Source organism: Anolis sagrei, chromosome 1 (genome assembly GCF_037176765.1).
Source record: "Anolis sagrei isolate rAnoSag1 chromosome 1, rAnoSag1.mat, whole genome shotgun sequence".
In the NCBI taxonomy this organism is placed as follows: domain Eukaryota; kingdom Metazoa; phylum Chordata; class Lepidosauria; order Squamata; family Dactyloidae; genus Anolis; species Anolis sagrei.
The window spans coordinates 205,936,916-205,961,486 of NC_090021.1; the positions used below are offsets into that span (position 1 = coordinate 205,936,916).

Below are 24,571 nucleotides of genomic sequence, written 5' to 3' on the forward strand. Positions count from 1 at the left end.
ACTTGAAGCAGATCAAGAATTTATAAGTGCCAACTGCATTAGACCCACTATAAGGGAGTGCGGCCTACTGGAATTCCTATCTGCAGTAACTTCAAAGTACATGTTTGTATATGCAGCACACATCCAATGAAACACAAAACATAATTGAGTCCACAGCTGAAACTTCCATTTTGGATATGTGATTGCCCCCTCTAGTTAGTTGAACTTTGGGCCCTTCCACACAACCATATCAAGGCAGTCAACCCACAATATCTGCTTTGAACTGGGTTATCTGAGTCTACCCTACCACATAATCCAGTTTAATACAGCCATGTGGAAGGGATCCAAATAATAAAACTAAGCAGATCCTGCAAAAGTCTAAAATCTAGGCACTTTCTCTATCCTATTCACTGCTACATATCTATCATGGCCAGAATTCACAAATTCACTGAGCCAAACCACTTGGACTTTGTGCAAGACAAATGCATATCCTTATCTTATCACTTTGATACATCACATGTGATTCTTCTTCATGGAGCAGCATGAGATGCTGTCAATAAGAGATGAGATACAGAGCTTTTATCTGCTAATTCAGATCTAAATTGCTCATTTGAACGTCCAAAATGCAAGATAGAGAAGTGGAGAGCCTTTTAGAAAAATGATTGAGAATATTTCCTGAAGAAATCACTCTTTAGTTGCTTTATGGAACCAAAACACATCAATATTTTTTTGCCCATAAAAATAATTATTGCTGAAGCAGATCAGTCAATTTACAGCCATCTATAAATCACAATCTGAGTACAAGTTTATGACTTCATCTCACTTCTTCATTTCCCGTCTACCTTGGCAAAATATCTAATGTTGTTTTCATCAGACCTGTGTAAAAATGAACACATCCCTCTCTAAATCCCTCTAAAGCACAGCCGACTCTATGCAATGAAGCTTGGTCCTGAGCACATGTGCATAGGACAGCATCCCAATTGTCCTCCTTCTTTGGGAGCTTAAGGCTATAATATTATGCACATTTATGAGAATGGCCCATAACACCAAATACTCAGCATGTCCAAGAAGAAAAACAAACAGAATCATCGAGTTGGAAAAGACCTTGTGGGCCATCCAGGCAAACCCCTGCCAAGAAGCAGGAAAATCTCATTTCAAAGCACCCCTGACAGATGGCCATGCAGCCTCTACTTACAAGCCTTCAAAGAAAGAGCCTCCACCACACTCCAGGGCAGAGAGTTCCACTGCTGAACAGCTCTCACCGTTAGGAAGTTCTTCCTAATGTTCAGGTGAAATCTCCTTTCTTTCCTGTACTTTGAAGCCATTGTTCCGTGTCCTAGTCTTCAGGGCAGCAGAAAACAAGGTTGCTCCCTCCAGAATATGACACAAACCATGAACAAGCTAAGAGTGGGTTAGCTCTCCTACCTTGTTCCTCACTTTTTCAGAGATTTCTAAGTCAAATATATGTTTTCGGCATGATTTGTTTTCTCAAAACAAAAACATATCACCATCAGGAACTTTAATGAACTGCAGTAATAACTAATAGTGCCACACAATTGTGCAAAATGGATTCTACTTACTATATATATTCCTATATAAGTCAACCTCACATACAAGTCAAGAGCAGATTTGGGGGCAATAATTATGGATTTTGATATGACTTGTAGTAAGTCGAGAGTAATTTGGAGAGTGGGGAAAGCATCATGCCTTCTCAGGGGGCCAGACATCTATGGCTGAATGTGTTGTTGAAGGCCTTCATGGCTGGAATCCATGGGTTGCTGTGAGTTTTTTGGGCTGTATGGCCATGTTCCAGAAGCATTCTCTCCTGGCGTTTCACCCACGTGAGTTTTCTGGGCTGTATGGCCATGTTCAAGAAGCATTCTCTCCTGACGTTTCACCTACATCTATGGCATAGATGTGGGTGAAACATCAGGAGCGAATGCTTCTGGAACATGGCCATACAGCCCAGACAACTCACAACAACCATGGTTGTCACCACCATCTTCCTGCCCAGGCATTCAAAAGGCCAGAAGTGGCACCATAGCAGAGAGAGTAGAGGGAGGTGGTATTTCTTTTAGGTTCTCCTGGGACACACTAAGGCCCCTTCCAGACAGGCCCTATATCCCAGGATCTGACTCCAGGCTTTCTGTTTATCCCAGAGTATGTGGCAATGCGGACTCATATAATCCAGTTTAAAGCAGAAAATCTGGGATCAGATCCTGGGATATAGGGCCTGTCTGGAAGGGCCCTAAGTTCTTGCATTTTACCACTCTACTCAGAGAAGATGATTCCATATACATAAACAATAGAGTCTCGCTAATCCAACATAAACGGACTGGCAAAATGTTGGATAAGCGAAAATGTTGGATAATAAGGAGGGAGTAAGAAAAAGCCTACTGAACGTGAAATGACTTTATGATTTTACAAATTAAGCACCAAAACACGTTTTACAACAAATTGACAGAAAAAGCATTTCAATGCACAGTTATGTTATGTAGTAATTACTGTATTTAGGAATTTAGCACCAAAACATCACAATGTACTGAAACAGCTGTGGATCTTGGTGGGAGGCAGACTGCGTTGGATAATACAGAACGTTGCGTGAGCGAAGGTTGGACAAGTGAGACTCTACTGTATATGAGTTAAGGCACCATACTCGCACTGACCTGTTGATAAGTCAATCCAGATTTTTAGACCGATTTTTTAACTAAAATTTCTAGACTTAAACATGAGCCTACAGGGCACATCATCAAATGCATTAATATATTGGGTTGTTGTGAGTTTTCCAGACTGTATGGCCATGTTCCAGAAGCGTTCTCTCCTGATGTTTTGCCTGCATCTGTGGCACCTCTGAGGATGCCTGCCATAGATGTGGGTGAAAGATCAGGAGAAAATGTTTCTGGAACGTGGCCATACAGCCTGGAAAGCTCACAACAACCCAGTGATTCCAGCCATAAAAGCCTTCAACAATACATTAATATATTTACAAAGTCCAATAGCAAAAACCTTTGGCATTTATTCAGAAGCAAGCAGCAATGGCTTTCACTTCCAGAAGAAAACATAAATGTGCCATAAATCCAAACCACACATTGCCTTCATCTTTCTTTTGGTGATATATGCTGCACGGAACAATGCCTCTGCCTGTCTGTTTTGGATGCAAACCTGTTCTTCGGCAAAGAAGAGGAGCATCACGCCAAGCTCCTAGACTGAAATGCTTGGCATTCAGCTGCGGGAAGAAGCAACCTGTGGCATTCATACATACATACGCTTCCCAGGATTTGAAACCAGCCAATTTAGCTTGCCGTACGACTCACTAAATCACTGAAAGTACAGAAGGTGACCTGTTGAATCTGTAATGATGGCAAGAGCAGCCCATTCAGCTGGGCATTCACTGCATACATTGGATTCCTTGCCCTACATGGACTTGAATCCATACAGGTCTCCACTGTAGGGATGGGATGTGTTTGTTGATTGAACTGGGACATTTCCATCCTGGCTTTTGGATGGCAGGGGGGCATCCAATGTGAATATAATAAGTGTGATTTCATGCAGCATGGGAAAGACCCATATAATATTTTCTATGAGCTAATGGGGCACTATTTAAGATTACCAAAATTAAAAAAAAGTTTGAGCGGGGAGGGGTCTTACAATGCCCAGTTTGATCATGATGATGTATTTATTTATCATATCCGGAGCAAACTAAGGGTACATTTGTATTGTATTTTTTTTAAAGCCACAAAGTTTGCAAACTTGGCATTCTATTAAATGTTCTTTGACTAGTAGCTGGCCACTTGGACTGCCTCTGGTGTTGTTATAAGAAGGTCCTCCATTGTGCATGTGGCAGGGCTCAGGCTGCATGTGGCAGGGCTCAGGTGGTCTGTGGTTTGCTCTACTCCACACTTGCATGTCGTGGACACCATTTTGTAGCCCCATTTCTTAAGATTGGCTCTGCATCTTGGGGTGCCAGAGCATAGTCTGTTCAGTAACTTCCATGTTGCCCAGTCTTCTGTGTGCCCAGGGGTGAGGGGTCTCTCATTCGGTATCAGCTATGGATTGAGGTTCTGAGTTTTAGCCTGCCACTTTTGGACTCTTGCTTGCTGAGGTGTTCCAGTGAGTGTCTCTGTAGATCAGAAGCAACTTGCAACATGATGATGATAATGACAAGTTTCTGGATTTTAGTCTGCCACTTTTGGACTCTTGCTTGCTGAGGTGTTCTAGCGAATGTCTCTGTAGATCTGTAGACCAGAAGCGACTTGCAGCATGATGAAAATAACGAGTTTCTGGGTTTTAGTCTGCCACTTTTGGACTCTTGCTTGCTGAGGTGTTCCAGTGAGCGTCTCTGTAGATTTGTAGATCAGAAGCGACTTGCAGCATGATGATGATAGTGAAGGTTTTAGTCTGCCACTTTTGGACTCTTGCTTGCTGAGGTGTTTCAGAGAGTGCCTTTGTAGATCTGTAAATCAGAAGCGACTTGCAACATGATGATGATAATGACGAGTTTCTGGGTTTTAGTCTGCCACTTTTGGACTCTGGCTTGCTGAGGTGTTCCAGCGAGTGTCTCTGTAGTTCTGCAGATCAGAACCGACTTGCAGCATGATGATGATTCCGAGGGATGTTTGTCTAGGAGGCGAACCCTGCTGCCTGCCCAGTCCACCTCCAAACTTCCCTTTGGAACCCCTTGGGTCCCCCTGCCCTTCTCAGCTGGCCTCCCCTCTCGCCCACTCCAGGCACGCGATTGCAACGCGAGGCACAAACCGGGAGAAAGGGAGGGAAGGGGAAAGAATGGCAGGAGAGGGCAAACGCGGCGCGCGCTCCTGGATGGAGGAACAGGCACTTCCCAGTCTTTGAAACAAGCCAAGCCTCCCAACATAAATCCATCTGTTGCTGCAGAGCCTGAGCGCTCCCCAAAGCCGCCTCCTCTCCGTGGAACCCCCCTCCACGCAAAGCCCCCGCACTCACCGCTTCAACGGCCAGCCTGCTCCTTCCTCCCCTTCCTCCTCCTCCTGCTGCTGCTGCCGCTGCCCTCCTCGCTCCGGCCAGGCGCCCCATCCCACGAGCGCCCAATGCAGCGGCGTCCAGACTGCAGTCCTGCGATGGAACGCTCGGCCCCCGCCGACACTCCCCGCAGCCAATCAGGGCGCCGGAGGCCACGCTAAATTCTGGCACGGCCTCGCCATTGGCTGGCCCATTCCAGGAGGGGAGGGGGCGCGTGAAGGGACTCCTGCCTGATCCCACCCGCGGGTCACGCCTCCCAGGCTCCCCCCCCCTCCAGCCCCCTCCCCATCTCCGGCCCAAAAAGCAGGCCGGACCCGGCTTCCCACGCCAGGCAGGGAGGAAAGAGAAGAGAAAGGGAGAGAGGGAGGGAGGGAGGGGGGTCTGCCCACAGTCACGCCCCTCGGCCCCCAACCAAGGCACCCAGCACCTTGTACCTTCCTCTTCTGTGGGTGCTTCTGTGTATGCGTATAGATACATATATTTAACTAGCCGTCCCCTGCCACGCGTTGCTGTGGCCCTGTCTGTGTATGTGTGTTTTCTGTGTGTATATATGTGTATATGTGTTTGTCAATGTTTGTGTATATGTGTTTGTGTATATATGTGGTTTTGAGCATGCATTGTAATGCATTTTTTTTGTTTTTTGGCTTTTTAAGTCTCTTTTGCTGCTTTTTTCAGTGTTTTTATGAGTGATGGTCATTCGTTGGCCTGATGTATTGTATCCACATTTGGTGTCAATTCGTCCAGTGGTTTTTGAGTTACATTAATCCCACTAACTAACATTACATTTTTATTTATATATATAGATAGTTGTATTGTCGAAGGCTTTCATGGCCATAATCATTGGGTTGTTGTAGGTTTTTCAGAATATGTGGCCATGTTCTAGAAGCATTCTCTCCTGATGTTTCACCTGCATCTATGGCAGGCACCCTCAGAGGTTGAGAGGTCTGCTGGAAACTAGGAAAGTTGGATTTATATATCTGTGGAATGTCCAGTGTGGGAGAAACTCTTGCCTGTTAAAGGCAAGTGTGAATGCTTCATTTGGCCACCTTGATTAGCATTTGATGGCCTGACAATTTTTAGGTGTAGCTTGTTACTGCCTGGGGGAATCCTTTGTTGAGGAGTGATTAGCTGTCTCTGATTGTTTCTTGTCTGGAGTTCCCCTGGGTTTGAGTATTGTTCGTTATTTGCTGTTATAATGTTAGCGTTTTTTTTTAATACTGGTAGCCAGATTTTATTCATTTTCATGGTTTCTTCCTTTCTGTTGAAATTTCCCCAGGCAGTAACAAGCCACACGTAAAAACTGTCAGGCCATCAAATACTAATCAAGGTGGCCAAGTGAAACATTCACACTTGGCTCCAGCAGACAAGACTTTTTCTCCCACCCTGGACCTTCCACAGATATATGAATCCAATTTCCCTAGTTTCCAAAAGAACTCACAACCTCTGAAGATGCCTGCCATAGATGCAGGTGAAATGTCAGGAGAGAATGCTTCTAGAACATGGCCATATAGCCTGAACAATCTACAACCCACTACATATATTTATTTACAGTGAAGTCTTGCTTATCAGTATAAATGGGCCGGCAAAACCATTGGATAAGCAAAAATGTTGGATAATAAGGAGGGAGTAAAGAATAACCTATTAGTCAAATTACATTATGATTTTACAAATTAAGCACCGAAATATCATGTTTTATGACAAATCGACAGAAAAAGCAGTTCAATACACGGTGATGTGATGTAGAAAATACTGTATTTATGAATTTAGCACTAAAACATCGCAATGTATTGAAACAGTTATGGATCTGGGCAGGAGGCAGACTGTGTTGGATAATACAGAAAGTTGGATGAGCGAAGGTTGGACAAGTGAGACTCCACTGTACTGTATTTTTATCCCACTCTATCTCAACCCTAAAGGGGACTCAGAGCGACTTCCCAATTGGCAATCATTCAATACCACATTAACATAAGATATACATTGTGCGCTAAATCATGAAAAGCATATGAATACATAAATGAGTGTATATGAGTGTGTATGTGTGTGTGTATTTTTGGTAACTACCCAAATCCTCCTCCACCTTTCATGGGAACCAAATACCTGAGGCCAAGCATCCCACCTTTTCTCAGGCTTTAAGTTTCTGTCGCACAGTTCCCCTCCTTCCAACCCACTCTTGCTGCCCACGTACAGCCTCCCTGATGCACCTTCCTCTTTCCCCCTCTCTTCCTCTGTTGAAGAAGCAGTACTTTGACACTGCAATCTCGTTGATTTATTTTTCATCCTACCATCATTAGGAATCTGTAAAGGCCCTTCTGTAATTACTCAGAGGCTTACTGTGCAGACATTTCTTGTTGAATCTAAATCACAGTCCAGACTATAACTCCCATCACCTCTGATCCCTTGCCATGCTGGCTGTGGCTGATGGAAGGTAGAATTCAGTAGCAGCTGGAGAGCCACGAATCTTCCCCACAGTAGAGTCTGCATAAACTCTGATAGACCGGGATTTGAATTGCCGCTCAGCTATGAAGCCCACTGGACGACCTAGGGCAAGTCACAGCCTCAAAGGAAGGCAATGGCAAACCTTTTCTGAACAAAACTTGCTGAGAAACTCTTAGGGTTCTCTATAGGATCAACATATGTCACAAACATTTTGAAGGCCCATAACAAGTATACAGAGATTATAAGCAAGTTGAGTCACTAGCCCTCCAGATGCTCTTGGGCTATGATGTTGCTACCCAATCATTGGTCATGCTAGCTGGGATTGATGGGAACTGGAGTTGAACAGTCTTCACACCACCAGATGTCCCATCCATGGTCTGAATAATGATGACAGCAATTGATCAGGCATCTTGAGCTTCATGAAAAACCGTTTGGTCAGACCACAGAAAGCAATAGCCACTCCCACTAGTAGAAGGCCCATGTAGTAGTGCCCATGGTGACTGGTGGCTCCAATGTTATTGTTTGAATTCATTCTAGGTTTTACTCACAACTTTAAAGGAGCTGAACTGTATCTCACCACTATGTAGAGAGAGAAAGATATAGATTTAGCACTTGGGATAGCTTCTTTGAAGCAAGTTAGACCCAAAACGAATTCACCATCTAGTGAAACTGAAATCAACGGCTGCCACAGCCCAATGCCATATTACTACTACATGTAGAAGCAGTAGTACCCACCCCACCCGGATTTGCAAGGCAGATGATACAAGACTCAGCAGGTGCAAATCCACCTGTGCCCACATGGAGAGGAGAGAGAGAGCTGCAAGAAGACATTGTCTCTGTTGATCTGCCCTTTCCTTCCAGGTGGCAAAAGGCTCAGGCCAAAGCCAGGGCTGCCAAGCAAGTCATCAGGTCAGGAGGAGGAGCACTCCTTTCTTCTTCCCTTTTGCTCTGCCCTTTCATTTTAGGAAGAGGGAAGGGAGAGCAGCATCCATTCCAAAGAAGCAACCAGTTTTCTGCCTCCCCTCTGTATACACAGAAAAGTTAGCAGACAGGTATTATTCTTGGGAATGAATGTGTAGGGAAGCTGGGTGCAGTTACAGGTGAGTCAAAATGAGAGCATTGGCCATTAAATAAGAATTCTGTCTTTCCCTGTGAAATTTTATTTCCATATTCAGATTTCCAGCATTGCAGGGAGTGAGACATTGAAAATCATTCACACCTACAACTCTTACATTTGCGGTGTTTGCGTTCCCTTGGTAACTTTGCCTGCCCCTTTTCTTTAGATTCCTAAAGTGCATCTCTAAATGCTCAATCAGAATTTTAAATGACTACAAAGCTATGAATATGAGGACTGAAAGACAATCTCATGGGTGGGAAGGAGAAAATTCTGACTGGGGGCAATGTTTTCATTTTGCCCCCTCCCCATATAGCTACACTTCCAAGGGTGGTGAGATGAAGGACCTTCATCAGTAGGGTCTTAGTTTGATCTGGGCTTTCGTCTAAATTTCAAAGGAACTATACAAAGTGCTTAAGTCCTATGCATCTTGGAAATCTTCAAATTTTAAACTGAAGCCAAAATAAATTAATCATCCAATGACACCAGAGCCACCCGTTTGCACTGTCTGGAACAGGCTCTGCTTTGAAATAATTTATAAAATGTCCTTTCACTGGGAGCCAAAAACTGAGTTATTTGTTGCCACATTAAACATGTATTCCTTTTTTGGGCAAGGTCGTAAAGTGTGTTGTGGCTTCCCATCTCCAAGCGGCATGTTGTTCCTTTACAGGATCTTGGAGGGGCAGACCTCCTGTCCATACCCTGGAGCCCATCTTCCTCTCCAAAAACTAGCCCAAAGAGATTTCAAACCTAGATTTCTGGGCAAGGTGCTGAAGCATTTGGTGGGGTCTTAACTCCAAGGGTTCAGGGATGAAATGGATTGTCCACCCCCATTTCAGTTCAGCTTCAGGCCTGGTTATGGGATAGATACAGCTTCGAGTGCCTTGGTGGACAACCTAAGGAAAGAACAGGACAAAGGCCATGTGTTTCTGTTGGTTCTGTTGGACATCTCAACAGTTTTCAAGAACATTTACCCTCATGTCCTTCTGGGCTGCCTTTCTGGGATGGGAATTGCTGGATTGCTTCACAATAGCTTTAGTCCTTCTTGGAGGGGCACACTCAAAAAGTGGTTGAGGGGCTGATGTTTGACATTCTGAACATCAGTCTGTAGTGTTCTTTAGGGTTCAATTTTATCTCCTGTGTTAATATATATGTGTGAAATTGCTGGGAGAGTTTGTCCAGATATTTGTGCATATTCCCATTCTATCAAGCAGAGAGAATTCTAAGTATCACACCAAGCAACAAACCTCAGGATTTCTTAGGACTAAGCTGTAACAATAAAAGATGCATTTCACTTCTATAATTTGTATTGGTGACAAAGAGGATTCCCAGCTTGTATGGGGAGTTTAGATATGGCAGGCATCCTCAAACTGCGACCCTCCAGCTGTTTAGGCCTCCAACTCCTATCGAGTTTGTTTAGCTGTCAGGAATTCTGGGAGTTGAAGGCCCAAACAGCTGGAGGGCCACAGTTTGAGGATGCCTGAGATGTGGAATACAATGAAAAGACATAAAAACACAAATCCTTTACCATTGGAAATGTTAAGGATGATATATCTTTAAGATCATCAGGAGCATTTGGATCTTTTGCCTCAACCATAAAAATGCATGGGAACACCTTTAGATACAGCTTCTGCAACCTAAAATCTGGGTGATTTTGAGAAACATTACCTGCCTTTTTTTACATTCATAGATGCAGAGCTGTTGCTTTTTTGGTTGCCAGAGACCAAAAGATACAAGAATCAAACCTGCTTAACTAGATGGTGTTGAGGTATATATAGTTAGAAATATATAGTTCAACCCAGATATTATGAAAAACGAGTATGAACAATTCATTGGTTGCTGAATAAATCAAGACAGTAAATGAGCCTGCAAGTTTTTCCACTTTCTTGAACAAATCTCCAGCAACCTAAAGAACTGTAGCCAAAGGGTAAGTAGAAATTCTTGTTTGGTGCTTATTTTTTCCTCCTTAGATCCATAAATGTTGGTTAAACCAGGCACCAAATGCATGGAGACATCATCAAAATGCTTGATGTTCATTCTTTGGTTATCTGAAGGAAATGTTTCCTACATCCATTCTCTTTCCCATTCTCCTCACCCACCCCTCCCTATGACTAAGATATCAGTTGGTGGTGGGGGCAGCAATTTCAATAATCTTACTCCATTGTAAAGGAATCTTCATTAATTCCCCCTCCCCCCCCTTTTTTTTTGGTTCACACTTTAAAGTGTTTTTATTTGCATAGCATGCTTATCCAGGACTTAATATATTAAAAAGTCTAAAGGATATTATTTTTTAAAAAATACTGTAACACCAAAATAGATATAAATAAAGCATAAAGAAATCAACAGAGTAGAACAAAACTGGTTGACCTTTTATATGAGCCAGGAAAAGCTTTGGGTAAATGAGTGGATTTTCAGAATGCTTTGAAAATTGTTCACTTTTTCTGCTTTCTGGAGTGCATATGGAAGAAAACTCTAGAAAGAAGTGACCACTTCCAAAAAGTCACATGATTATCATTGTGTGCTTTCTAGCCATTTCCAACTTACGACAATCCTAAGGCAAACCTATCGTGGGATTTTGGGGGCTGGGAGTATATGATTCACCCAAGGTCATCTAGTGGGTTTCCGTAGCCAAATGGAGAATCAAACCCTGGCCTCCAGAATCCCATTTACATAGTGGTATTCCACCACTTGTAGAGTGACTCCGTAAAAGGGGGAAGTACTTTGTTAGTTATCCTCATTCCAAATTATTCAAGGCTTTGTATGTCAACACCTTGAATATGGCTTGTTATCAAATAGGAAATGCAATTCCTTTAGTACATATTCAGTATAGTTGTAACTGAGTGAAAACCTTGTAGCAGATTCTCTTAATTGTTGTAGGAAAAGAACAGCAAAATGAACCTAAATTTCACCAGAAATCAGTCTGTCCATAGCAATGGAACAATCTTTTCTATCACCCTGGTTTTTAGGTGAGTGGTTCCTAAATCTTGGTCCACCAAAGCTTTTGACTTCAGCTCATAGAATTCTTGACCATTGGACAAGCTGGATGGGACCTTTGGAAGTTGAAGTCCAAAATACCAGGAGAACCAAAGATTGAGAATAACTGATCGACTGTCTCCCCATACCCTCCACATCCACAAAGGCCAGGACAAGAGTATGTTCTGTCCTGTGTATTTGGCTGGTTGCATACTGAAGGTCACGGAGGCCATGGATTAAGGCACCTTCAGAGTATCTGTTGAAATCCTTTAGGACCAAATGTTTTCTGATGTCATACCTAAAACCAGCTGAAGAAATTCAGGCATCATAGTGGACAACCCATGAGCAGTCCATCTCATACTATGGTTACATACAACATCCATTCAATGGTGCTATATGAAGCATGGCTGTCTAACCTACTAACCCTTTGGATAGATGGATTTCCCACCCCGCAACAAATTCCTACTGCGGTTTATCTAATCCTTTTAAGGGAGTAAACCTCCATTGCAGAAGTGGACATCCATTCACTCAACTTTGGATCCAGTCTTTTATTAGCAGCACCCATTCATCAACCGCAGCTTTCATACGTCAGCTTGTGCCTTATTAATGATCTTTTATTGCTTGCATTTGCTATTTTGAGATTTTTATGTTCTCAGATTTTTCAGATGTTCTCAAATATAAGATTAGATTGATTTAGCATCAAAGCAGAATGAGCAACATCTTCATATCAATGGAAAATAACAGACGTCTGTTGATTTCTTTCCCCCATTAGGTAAGATGCGCAATCCCATTCATGCTGTTTGAAATTTTAATGAAACGGCCTTTGTAAAATCCTGGAGACAACAATGGCTAGAGAAAGAATAATTTAAATAAATTCAGGCAGCAGCTGGAAAAGAAGGAAGAACAATATAAAGAATCCAATGGTTGAGCCTGCCCCCTCCAAAATTATTTTCCCTTTGTACTATATAGAGAAATGCCAACTTTACTTAACATTCACAGTAGTTCTTTCAAGACAGTTTCTATTTACCAGTGCACATTATTTCTCATCATTTGAAAATGTTATCATTACTTCCTATTATTTTAACCCACATCTTTTGTGTCTTTGTCTTTCACATCATTTACTCTTCTTCTCATTATGTCTTCCCTTTTCATGAATGAATACAATCGCTTGAGTCATTCTATTCCCCTGTAAATTCAGTACTCACAGTCACATGCATGAATATAACAGATGACACTTAACTTTGAATTGCACTTCATGCTTCTGGTGAAATGGAAATGTGGCAAATGCAGTTTATAATGTGGAGAATGTGCAGCCTATGGCCTCACATGATTCTCCAAGTCATTTTGACTCTCAGGACTAGTCATGGGACTGGTTATATTGTTTTACCAGTTTAATTTGTGTTTTTATACCGTTTTATTCATTCAGAAGGCACGAAATGGTACACACACCCATCCAGTACAGAAGTATCAGTGAGATGAAAGGAAAGTGGGAATGGAATTGTAACTGTTTAGTTGCCTGACTTTCGGCGCTTGGCTGCAGGCCCTGGCATGCGCTGGTGCTTTGGGCGTGCACACCACGCTTACACTCTCCTTGGAAAGAGAGTGCATGTGTGGCGAGCAGGCCCAAAGTGCCTGCAGTTGCCAGGGTCTGCCCTGCAGCCGAGTGCTAGCCCTAAAACTGAGGGGAAGGGGAGCGCGGGAAGCCCGCTCATTGCCGCCATTGGACGAAATGGGACAAAAAAGCTCATTCAGAAAGGTGCCCGTTTTCAGGAGAGGTGCTCAAAAGCGAAAACAGGGCCTTACGAATGAAACAAACAGAAATGGATAGTGATTCTATACTAATGCACAAGACTACTCAGGACCCTCTACTACCACAAACTCACACCAACTGGGAAAAGAGTTTGAGTCCCAAACACCTGCTAAAGCCAGGGATTAATTTCACTACGTTTGGTTTTTCAGTGGGCTGTTCTGCCAAGAGAAACATTTAAAAAGAAAGAAAGCAAGAAAGAAAGCAAGCAAGCAAGCAAGAAAGAAAGTCCTGGGGATAAGGTGATGAACAATGAACCCCCAGTTCCTGACAGTTGCCCTCCGCTGCTCATCCTATTAAAAATTGTGGTCTTTCAATCACTCAAAGATTTCTTTCTTATTTTTGTGAAGCTGCTTAAAAATCTATGTACTTCTAGAGATATTAATTCCAACCACTGCAGTTGCCATCTCCGAACATTTTGTATGAACACAATTCTCAGTCATATTCACCCCCCCCCCCCCCAAAGTTTCCTGATTTGGCAGAAACAGTCACAAATAATCTTCTATTGTCCCACTTTTTCAAACGCTTTTAAAATGTGTCTTTTTTTTCTTGCCTTCTTTCATTTTTCCCCCCTTTGCCTCAGCTTAACTCCAACAGCTGCAAACTGGGTTCAAAGTGCAAAGGTAAGTTGCATTCAACTCAACTGAGAGGAAAGGAAAAGAGTGGAGAATCCTACCCTTCCTAGTACAGGCAAAACCAAATTGCTGTAACCTCTCTTACCCTGTATGTCTTTCTTCATAAATAAGCAATCATTTCCTGGCCATGCTCAGATGTTACTTGGCCACACATGCCTCAGTTTTCATCTGTGAAACACTGGAGTGATCCAACAGGTTCCCTTGTGGAAAAGTAATGCTGGGAGCATAGCCTGAAAAAGCTGCTTTTTTGGACTCCAAGTTTTAGAATTAGGATTTCCAGTTCATAGCCAAAAATTTGGTCTTGGGATAATGCTTTATGAACTCATAGGAAGTAACTGCTACTGATTTTTCAAGGACAATGTAGCAAGAGGCAATCTTATTCAGCAGGAGATTAAGCATCTATCACAGTTTCAGAGGATGCAATTCAAATATTTTAAAACCCAAGTCTAATAGATGAGGAAGGTGACTGATAGACAGACAGACCAATGATCTTTCAAGGTACTGCTGAGAGTCCACCCTCTTTCTCTTAAGGCTGGAGAAGCGATCTGACAAGTTTTTTCTGAAGTCCCCAGCCAGTGTAGTCTGTAGCTAAACAGTACTAGGACCATGTTTCTGAGGGCTCTTCCAGACAGGGCCCAAAATTCAGGTGCCAGGAGGGCTGCAGAGAGGAGGCATGGCAGCTCGGTAAGTTTTTGCTTTATTTTAAGCCTTTTGGAGGAGGTGATTGAGGTAACCCCATTCCAGCGCAGAAGTTACCATGCTGGAAAGGGGACAAGCCCTGGGAAAGTTCAGTTTTTTTTGGTACCGGTGGAGTCTTAAACCCTCTCCAGAGCAGGTTTCAGTCCTGTGTGGAAGTGCCCTAAGACTTGAGGTCCAGAGTAGCAACTTTGTGGAGAAAAATTAGAAGGTTCAAAACTATAGCCTATTTTTTCCTTAATCAAGAGTGGATATAATATATCTCTTGCGATGCAAGTGACATTCCTGGATGGCATAATTTCCTTCAGTCTCCCATAGCTTTACTGCATTTACACTTGACGGTTCAAAACCATCTGCCTTGCCTTGATCTATGGATTAACACATACTTGATTGGACTTTTATCTAAAGTATGCAAGCTGTGTAGAGCCGGGTGTTCAGTGGTTTGAATGTTGAACTATGACTCTGGAGACCAGAGTTTGAAACACTGCTTGGCCACAAAACCAGATACATATCTGTGAAACTGCATCCATCTCAGGGACAACTAAATTAGTATCATTTCCATGATGAAATAGTTAAACAGATGTAGTTGAATAAAATGTTTACAATTCTAGTAACAAGGAATGGGGCATCCCTCTTATAGTAAGATTTACATTTTTAAAATATGCAAGCTTATTTTAAAAACCATCAAAAGTCAACATCTACAAAGAAGACCCCCCTTTGTCTTGTCATTAACCCCAAGTCTCATCAACCTTTTATTTACTCACACAAAAACTAATAAGGTGACTAATGAGAAATGTGGTTGGAGGCACTGCATTCTTTAATTACAGTTTCCTGGAAAAAAATGGAATGAACCAGATAGTGCCAGCTATCTCCAGGGGCTGTTGAAAAATGCAGGGAGATAAATGGCATTCATTCACAAAGTGCAAAGCAAATCCTACTTTTTAAAAACTGTTTAGATTTCTAATGATCTCAAGGCTTCCAGTCCTGTTCTGTTCAGAATGCTTGGATTTGTGAACAATGTTAGTCCTAGGTAGAGTGGACCCATTGGAATGAAGGTAACACAAGGAATCACAATTACCTTCATTTCTATTGGTTTTACTGTATTTTACTATATTGCAGTTTCTCAAGTCGCTCCTGACATGACATTAATTGTTAGGCCTGTAACATTAAAAACAGGATTTCCCAATGGTGGGACATTGGGGCAGGGACTTGGATTTACAAAAGTAACAGGAGTGAATGGGAAGCTCTGAATGCTTCCCACCACTACTGTAATGTATCATTTTTGTAATCCTCCCATCCAGTTACATTTCTAACTGAGTGCCCATACAGCACTATATCCTAGAATATCAAGGCAGAAAATACCTGTATATAGATGCAGATAACTCAGTTCAAAACAGATATTGTGGGATTTCCTGCCTTGATATTCTGGGATAAAGGGCTGTGTGGAAGGGCCCTCAGAGAGCCGAAAGGAGCTGGCCTTGTGGGAACAACAACCTTCCAGTTGACAGTGAATTAAACTCTCCCATGCTAGTTGAAAGCAAGCCTGCAACATATGTTGAATACGCCATTGGAACAATAGTCCCTCCTTATAAAAAAGGCAGGCAGTAGTAACTTCTTTATTATTGTTGTATTGTTACTTCCTGAGTAACAGAGAGAAGATACCACAATAATTGAGTTGGCCCATGGGAGTTATGGCCAGAATCCTCTCAGGTGTTACGTCCGTTTACCTCTCAGTTACATTAGTGGTGGTTTACTATTCGGACACTTGCATAAGGAGATGTCTAATACAGGTTGAGTATTGCTCATTCAAAATGAACCAGAAGTTTTCTGGATTTGTTTTTTTTTGGGGGGGGGGGGGGAGGGATTTTTGAATAGTTACATATACGTATCTTGGAGATGGGACTCAAGTCTTAACACAAAATTCATTTATGTTTCATATACACCTTATACACATAGCCTGAAGGTAATTTTATAAACTATGTTTGCAATAGTTTTGTGCCTGAAACAAAGTGTGTGTACACTGAACCATCAAAAAGCAAATGTGTCACCATCTCATCCACTCATATGAATGAAATTTTGAAGTATTTTGGATTTAAGGAATTTTTGATACCGAATGACGAATTTGTAAACCTTTATTACAAGCCCATTATGCACACCCTACTCCATTTTGGATTTAAGGAATTTTTTATACCGAATGACGAATTTGTAGACCTTTATTACAAGCCCATTATGCACACCCTACTTCATTTATACCCCACCCAATCCTTCTCTCATACACACACATTACACATATGAGGAATGACACCAAAACATCACTATAATGGATTCCAGAATAGCTGGGAAGCTACTAACCACTTTGCATCCATTATGCTCCAGCAACATTAAACAGAAGTTTAGACTATGCAGGAAAAGGCATCATTTGCCACTCCATCTCAGGCAGCAAAACATCTTCGCTTGTTATTTTTGGAGGTTGTGAAAAAAATGAAAACAGTAAGTGAAAGGGGGAAATTTATCACTGCAATGTGCATTCCGGCAAGTGTTGTTATTTTTCATTCATAAGAGAACCTGACTTAGATGCTGTTTGAAGCCTCATATGGGAATCTGGCTCTGATCCACCAATGCTCATGCTGCAATAAATTCATTAGCTTTTCATGTGCCATGAGACTCTACTGTTTTTGTGTTAAGAACTGAATTTTTAACAAGATCATTCTTCAATGGCAGTAACGCTCTGAAAAGTCTGTTTTGTCCCGCACACTTTTTAAAAGAAAACATATTGCTTATTTTGTAGGTTTTCCTGAATGCCCACACAAGGTTTATTTGATTTATTTTAGAGCTATTTTCTCCTATTGATCGTAGTGCAGAAAAAAGAATCTGCTCTGGGAACATGCCAGAAAACACTGAGACAATATAAAATATTTCTAAGCGAGGATCATTCAGTCCATGGGAGAAAAGTTTTTTGTGCAGAGTTGGAATCTCTGATTGGTACAAATTAATGAGAAGCTTCAAAAAACACTGTAAAGATCTCATTAAGACTTCTCAGTCGAGGATTGAATCTTTGTTTTCTTCAAGTCACCTTTAAACAGTTTTTAAATGGAAATGGAATGAGACAGAAAGGGATGGGTGAGGATGAATCATATCTTACAGTTAAGTAGCATAGACTTTGGTCATTTATTATGCTAACTTAGGCAGGAAAAATGGAGTGAATCTATCTCCATAACTTTGCATTGCTGCCTCATGAGCAGGGAACTCTTCTGGGTGCCGACAGAAAAGGAATAAAAACTCATGAAATTCTGAGTAAATGTATATGTTGTGGTAATTTTTATAATGTATAATCAGAGGCGGCCCTAGGTAATTTTCAACAGTAAGCAAACAGTATTTTGGCACCCCCCCCCCCCAACCAATCATTGATATGGAGCAGGAACGAGAGGGGCTAGGCAAGGCTCAAGGGCCCGGCCCCTTCAGGAAGAGGATCGCCCGGCAGTGAGGCAAGGAAGCCGAGCCCCCCCCCCCAGACTGCTAGGGCTGTTGTGAGCCGAGGGGGTGCTCCTCAAGTGGTGGTCGAGGGGCATTTACAGAGGCACCTCTGCGCCCCTGGCAAAAAAAAGTGTACCTCAACCGCTTACTTTGTGTAATGGATGAGCCGCCCCTGTGTATAATGTAACCCAAAGTTCCTCAAAGCGGACAACAGCAACACAGAGAGCAATCTCCCAAAGTGGAAAAGAGCACAATTCATGGAAGCAGCTTCCTTGAAGCCATAAAGCCCTATACTCTCATGTTAGTGTTCCCTCTGGTACTAGTTCTTAACTCAAAATGCTGCTTATATGTCAAAGCAAAATCCAGGCCGAGTGAGGGCTCTTAACTCAAAATGCTCTTAAGTTGGAATGCTCTTAAGTCAAGGCTCCACAATATCTTTACAGTTAAGGATATTGTTTAGTTCCTTTATAGCTGCCCTTCAAAGTCCTAGTCTTCTTCACATTTCTTGACTGCAGTCTCCAATATGATTAATGATGAAGCCAAGGCACAGGATTTCAAAAGTTATTTCAGTGTCTTTATCATCTACTTTAAAGTTATGCACCTATGATCATTATTTTTGTTTTGTTCCTATTCCTGCCCACTTTTGTACACTCACCTCATGTTTATACATTCAATTTCTTGTTTTACAATGTCTAGCTTGCTATGATTTATGGTCCTCACATTCCATGTTCCTATGATATGCACTATGCCGCTTCACCTCTGAACACATCAACAGCTGAATGTCCCTTTGGCTTGAATCCAGTTGCATCAGTATCCACAGCACTACTCATAGTTGTCTTCTGATGTAGCTCAGTAGCTCATTGAATGCCTTCTGACCTTAGAAAAACATCTTCTGGCACTATCTCTTGTTTCATTTTGCATTGCCTCGGCATGGAGTTTTGTAAAGGATCTTCGGGGGCGGGAAGGGGGTGTTACTGTGCCCTCCTCTTTGAGGAATTAACAAGCATTAGCTCTGGTGCCGATGCCACTGTCTCTTGAAAGATCCTCCACCAGTGTCACTTCAGCTGCAGCTGCCCAGTAGCTGTTTGGCACATTGAGTCTGGCTCCCCAGCAAAAAAACCTGTCTGATATAGGAGACACTGTTAACAGCATTGCTACTGTCAATATAACTTCTTTCCTCACAGGAAATTTAGGTAGGCTAGATATAATTAGTATATCTTAAATAGAAATACAATACTTGTGTGCTTGCTACTTAGTCTGATGTCCAGGAGCGAACTGCTGACAGATAACTCCGGGGTAAGGATGTCTCCCTTCCTTCATTTCTTGAGAGTCTCTGAAACAGACGACTTCAAATAGCGAACTGCTTTTAATGCCTCTTCAAATAGATAACTATCTTCTATAAAGCAGAATGGGGGGATGTGCATTACCATCGAAATGGCCTACCTTCTTCGTTTATAATACAGATAAAAGCATAGCATGTCCAATTCCAAAACCCCATTTGGCCACAACATATTAAACCCAAAATCCTTTCTCAATAAAAAAAAGCCACTCTTCTGGTGAAAAGGGAGCAGACAAGGGTACCAGTTGCATGAGAGGGAGTCTGGGAGCATCCATGGAGACAGATGTCTCCTATGGCTTCACCAAACACACATGAACCAGTGGTAGGACTGAGACAAAACCCTCTCCACAACATCTTTATAATTGGGAAGATTCATATAAGGGGTTGCAATCTTTCAGATTGTAGACTCAAGTCATATAGAACTTTATAGGTCTTGACTCTCCTCTTACTGAATGCAGGATCATATCACACAGTAAAATATCCCATTTCTGAGGCCCTTTGCATACTGGACCTTGAGGTAGGGCCCCCTGGTGATGCAGTGGATTAAACCACTGAGCTGCTGAACTTGTTGACCAAAAGGTTGGTCAAAAGGTTGGAGTTCAAATCCGGGGTGTGGGTGAGCTCCTGCTGTTAGGCCCAGCTTCTGCCAATCTAGCAGGTCGAAAACATGCAAATTTGAGTAGATCAATACATACTGCTTCTGTGGAAAGGTGACTGCTCCATGCAGTCATGCTGACCATATGACCTTGGAGGTGTCCAAGGACAATGGTGGCTCTTCAGCTTAGGAATGGAGATGAGCACCAACCCTCAGAGTCAGACGAGACTAGACTTAATGTCAAGGGGAAACCTTTACCTTACCTTTGCATATTGGTTCTTATGTGTTCCATTATTATTATTATTATTATTATTATTATTATTATTATTATTATTATCTTTATTTGTACCCCTCTACCATCTCCCCAAGGGACTCGGTGCGGCTTACATGAGGCCAAGCCCAAACACAACAATACAAGCAATAAAACAACAATACAAGCAATTAAAAAAAACATAGACAATTCCATCACAAGATGTATGATTCATTTAATTGGCAAACTATCAGAAACCACATGCAAAGGATCTGCGGACTGTAGCTTTGTAAGACAAGGTCCCAGTAGTCTTCACATGGCCTTTATTTCTTCACCAGAGGCATGACCTTGCAGGTGTCTATGGACAACGGTGACTCTTCGGCTTGGAAATGGAGATGAGCACCACACCGCAGAGTCAGACACAACTGTCAGGGGAAAACCTTTACCATTACCTTAGGCATGGTATTTGACATTTGATAGTACACCCGCCTGCAAGTCATTGGCAGCCCACTTAGATCTTAGGTATCACACTGAAAGAATTGGATTAGCGGATGGTCTTTTGACTGGCTAGAAAGGGTTTAGCAAATCGTATGCTTAATGACCATATGTGTTCTGTCTCTCTACATTTCCTGTGTTCCATTTACTGCACACCTCTACAGTACCAAAATATGTTTTGATGTTTCTTTCTTTGTAAGTTGAGAAGTTGTGTGGTTGCACAAGATCTGTAAATAAAAATGAAAAAGCTGGAAAACTGTGATGTGGGGAACATCTGACGGATTGGAAGAAGTTATCCATCTGCTATGTGATGAGTCAACTGCATTATTTTATTAGATACAGAAAGGAGAGGTTCGAGTGTGATGGGGTGGATATGTATCTAATATGTATCAAGTCCTCATCCAGTCTTCTTAAAACATGGGTTGCCTACTTAAAAGGCATTTCCTCTGGTGTGTGTAATAGGGTAATCAGACAACAAAGGAAAAAATCAAGGGTCTTTATTGTTCAGCAGAGCTCTCAAGCTGAACAATATGTCTCTGAACAATGTGAAGAGACAAAACCAACATATTGCATTTAACTAAGGCAGAAGAAGACAGACAATCAAATGGTTTTCTAATGGGAATGACTTGCTGACACCTGAGTTTGCTCATTGTGGAGAATTTCTGCCATTGCTCTATATCACAGAATCCTGGATTTTGTCATTTGGTGATGTCTAATTTTCTTTAGACATGCACTAGAACAAAGTATTCAAAATAACATACCAATTTACAAAATCCAAGGCTTTGTAGGATTACTTACTTAGGCGATCCCTCGTTGTCTGAGTATGAAGGCTTTCCAAGTGTGGTGTCTTGGCGGTGGATACATGAATAAGACTGTGGAACCTTATTCTTGACCCACATGTTCTTCTACAGCAGTTAAAGTAGTATCACAATGTTATAAAACTGGATCAGACACATTACTAGTACTCTGCAAATGTCTTGAACCACAACACAAATGCAGCCATTAGCCAACCAAGCCAATGGTTGAAGAATGTTGGCAAGGGGCAAGCAAATCTGATGTAGTTGGGCCCTGTTTTGTTTCGCTTTTAATTAAGTTTCTGATCCTTGTTCATTGTAGAGCTTTATATCCTAGAGAATGAGGTAGTGTTAAAATTAAGAGCATGAATTGTGATCAATATGTTTTGACTTTCAATCCTCTGTGACAAAATTATAAGCAACTTGTTACCTTTAATCTTGTCTCACCTCGAAAATGATTTATTACCCTGGAGCTAAGAAAAGCAGTTCCTCACATTTCTTTTCTGCACATTATTTCATTAGGTACCACAATAAACAAATTGTCTTTCCCTCAGCAGACTGCCAGGTGTTTTTTAAATGTGTGGTTCTTTTTCTAGTTGGAAATTCCATAGAGTTATTTGCTCTCAGAACTGAAGACCTGATACTGCATTTAAGAGACACTAATGGTAAGGTAAATTGACAGAAACTGAGATGAGGAACCGATATCTCATGTTGCATCTGGAGGAGAGGAAATTAAGCATGTTCAGCTGGAGTATGGTGTAGCAAGATCGCCTCTGTTTAACTAAATATTACTCATTTTTCACATACACAATAACGGTAAAGCTGTGTCTACGGTTTCCACGTGGATTCTTTGGTCTACTCATGTGTTTAAAGAGGGCCACATACTTAAGTGTTTGCTGGACTGAGACCCAGACTGTTCCTCTGGCCAAGAATTCAACCTCATTATCTGTTTTTGTGCAACTAGGAAAACAAAAATGGCACTCGGGTGATTTTTTTTTTTTTACACAAAGAATGCTGGATGGAGGCCACACATTAGGGATGTGTCACTGCAAGGTCAGAAGATAGGGGATAGTCATTGTCTGTTCAGAATAAAGTAGGGAAACTGACAAAGTGCGATTTCATCTGATGTGCTGTGATATAGTTAAGATTCTATCTTTAAAAAAAAACAAAAGGAGGATAAATTCACAATTTCTCTCCATTAAATTGGGAGCTGTCGAATAGAGCTTGTCGATTTTGTTATTAATGAGAAAAGGTCTGGACATTATTTTTGCATGTGTATATAGCGGACAATGTGAGTATGTACCTTTAAGCCACCTAGTGTCTTTATTGTGACCCTGTGAATTTCATTGGATTTTCTTAGGCAAGGAACACTCATAGGTGGTTTTGCCAGTTCCTGCCTCTGAAACATAGGGCCCTTCCACACAGCCCTATATCCCAGAATATCAAGGCAGGAAATCCCACATTATCTGAGTGTGGACTCAGATAACAAAGTTCAAAGCAGATATTGTGGGATTTTCTTCCTTGATATTCTGGGATATAGGGCTGTACGGAAGGGCTCATAGCCCACAACAGCTAGTGTTCATTCCAACTTAACTTTCAAAATCAGAGAGGACCTAGGGCCCTTCCACACAGCCCTATATCCCAGAATATCTAAGCAGAACATCCCATAATATCTTCTTTGAACTGGGTTATCTGTGTCCATCCTCAGATAATGTGGCATTTCCTGCCTTGATATTCTGGAATATAGGGCTGTATAGGACCTGGAACAATTGCTTCAAACTACAGGAAAGGAGATTCCACCTGAACATGAGGAAAAACTTCCTAAAGGTGAGAGCTGTTCAGCAGTGGAACTCTCCCCCAGAGTGTAGTGTAGGACTGTGTGGAAGGGCACCTAGTGTCCTTAAGATAATTAAGCCCTACAGTGGCAAGAAGATTAGTTACCAGTACTATAAAGACTGTGAACTGCTGAATGACTTTGTATTCTAGGTGCAGTTTCTCCTAATCAAAATAGATTTCATTTTACAGAATAGCAGACATATTAGTTCATCACGAGAAAAACAACAGTGTGTTTACACTTTGATGATAAAGGATCCTGAACACAGAATCACAATATAATCAAGAACAGAGTTTATCCTGCAATACATTTAAATACGTTTTTAGAATGCCATAAGAATCTGCTTTTGCTTCTCATTCTTGAGTATCTGTATGTCCAGATAACCCATAGCAAGATGGCTATCTACTGCATGCCCAGGCTACCACTGGTAGTAAGCAGGATCTGAATAATGTGAAGTCAGTCTATAGCAGGCACAGGCAATTTTTTTTGCCTTGAGGCCACATTGTGCTTTGGACCAGAAGGGCTGGGGCACGAGAGAAGGGGACCGGGCACATGCTGGATGGGGTGGGCTTGGGAGAGGGAGGGCCTGGGGGAGGGGAGGGCCAGGAGAGAGCAGGGCAGGGCCTGGGTCGTCCTCAGATTGTCCTCCCAGCATAAGGATGGGGCTGCTCACCCCATCCTTATGCTGGAAGAAAGGCAAGATACATGGTGACTGCCCTGATCCTCCCTCATGATCCTCCTCTTGATGCTCCTCCCCGATCCTCAGGCTGTCCTCTTGGCATTATGCCAGGAGGAAGACAAGACAGGCGGTGGCTGAGAGTGATCCGGAGGGCTCTCAGCCACAGTGTACCTTCCTCGAGCTGTCCTCCTGGCATAAGTATGGGGCCGCTTGCACCATCCTTATGCCGGGAGGAGGTAGAGAAATGCTGTGGCTGAGAATGCTCCAGAGGGCTCTCAGATGCTGTGTGCCTCCCCCCCCCCCTCATCTTTTCAGCATAAGGATGCAGCAGGCCAACGTGTCCTTATGGCAAGATGACAAGGAAAATGAGGAGGGCCTAAGGTAACCCCCCAGGGGCTGCATCTGGACCCCAGGCCTTAGTTTACCCATGTCTGGTCTATAGCCATGTTTTCCAGAAAGGCTACCCAGTTGTGTAA

General features: G+C 42.3%; 1 protein-coding gene across 1 annotated transcript in view; it reads right to left on the bottom strand.

Moving 5' to 3' along the window:
* LYPD6 (LY6/PLAUR domain containing 6) overlaps positions 1-5,086 on the bottom strand; it is a 90,247-nt gene extending 85,161 nt beyond the window's left edge. Inside the window, exon 1 of the mRNA XM_060776540.2 lies at positions 4,939-5,086. The gene's annotated coding sequence lies outside the window, so the exon portion shown is untranslated. The remainder of the gene's footprint in view (positions 1-4,938) is intronic.
* Between the last annotated feature and the right edge of the window lie 19,485 nt (positions 5,087-24,571).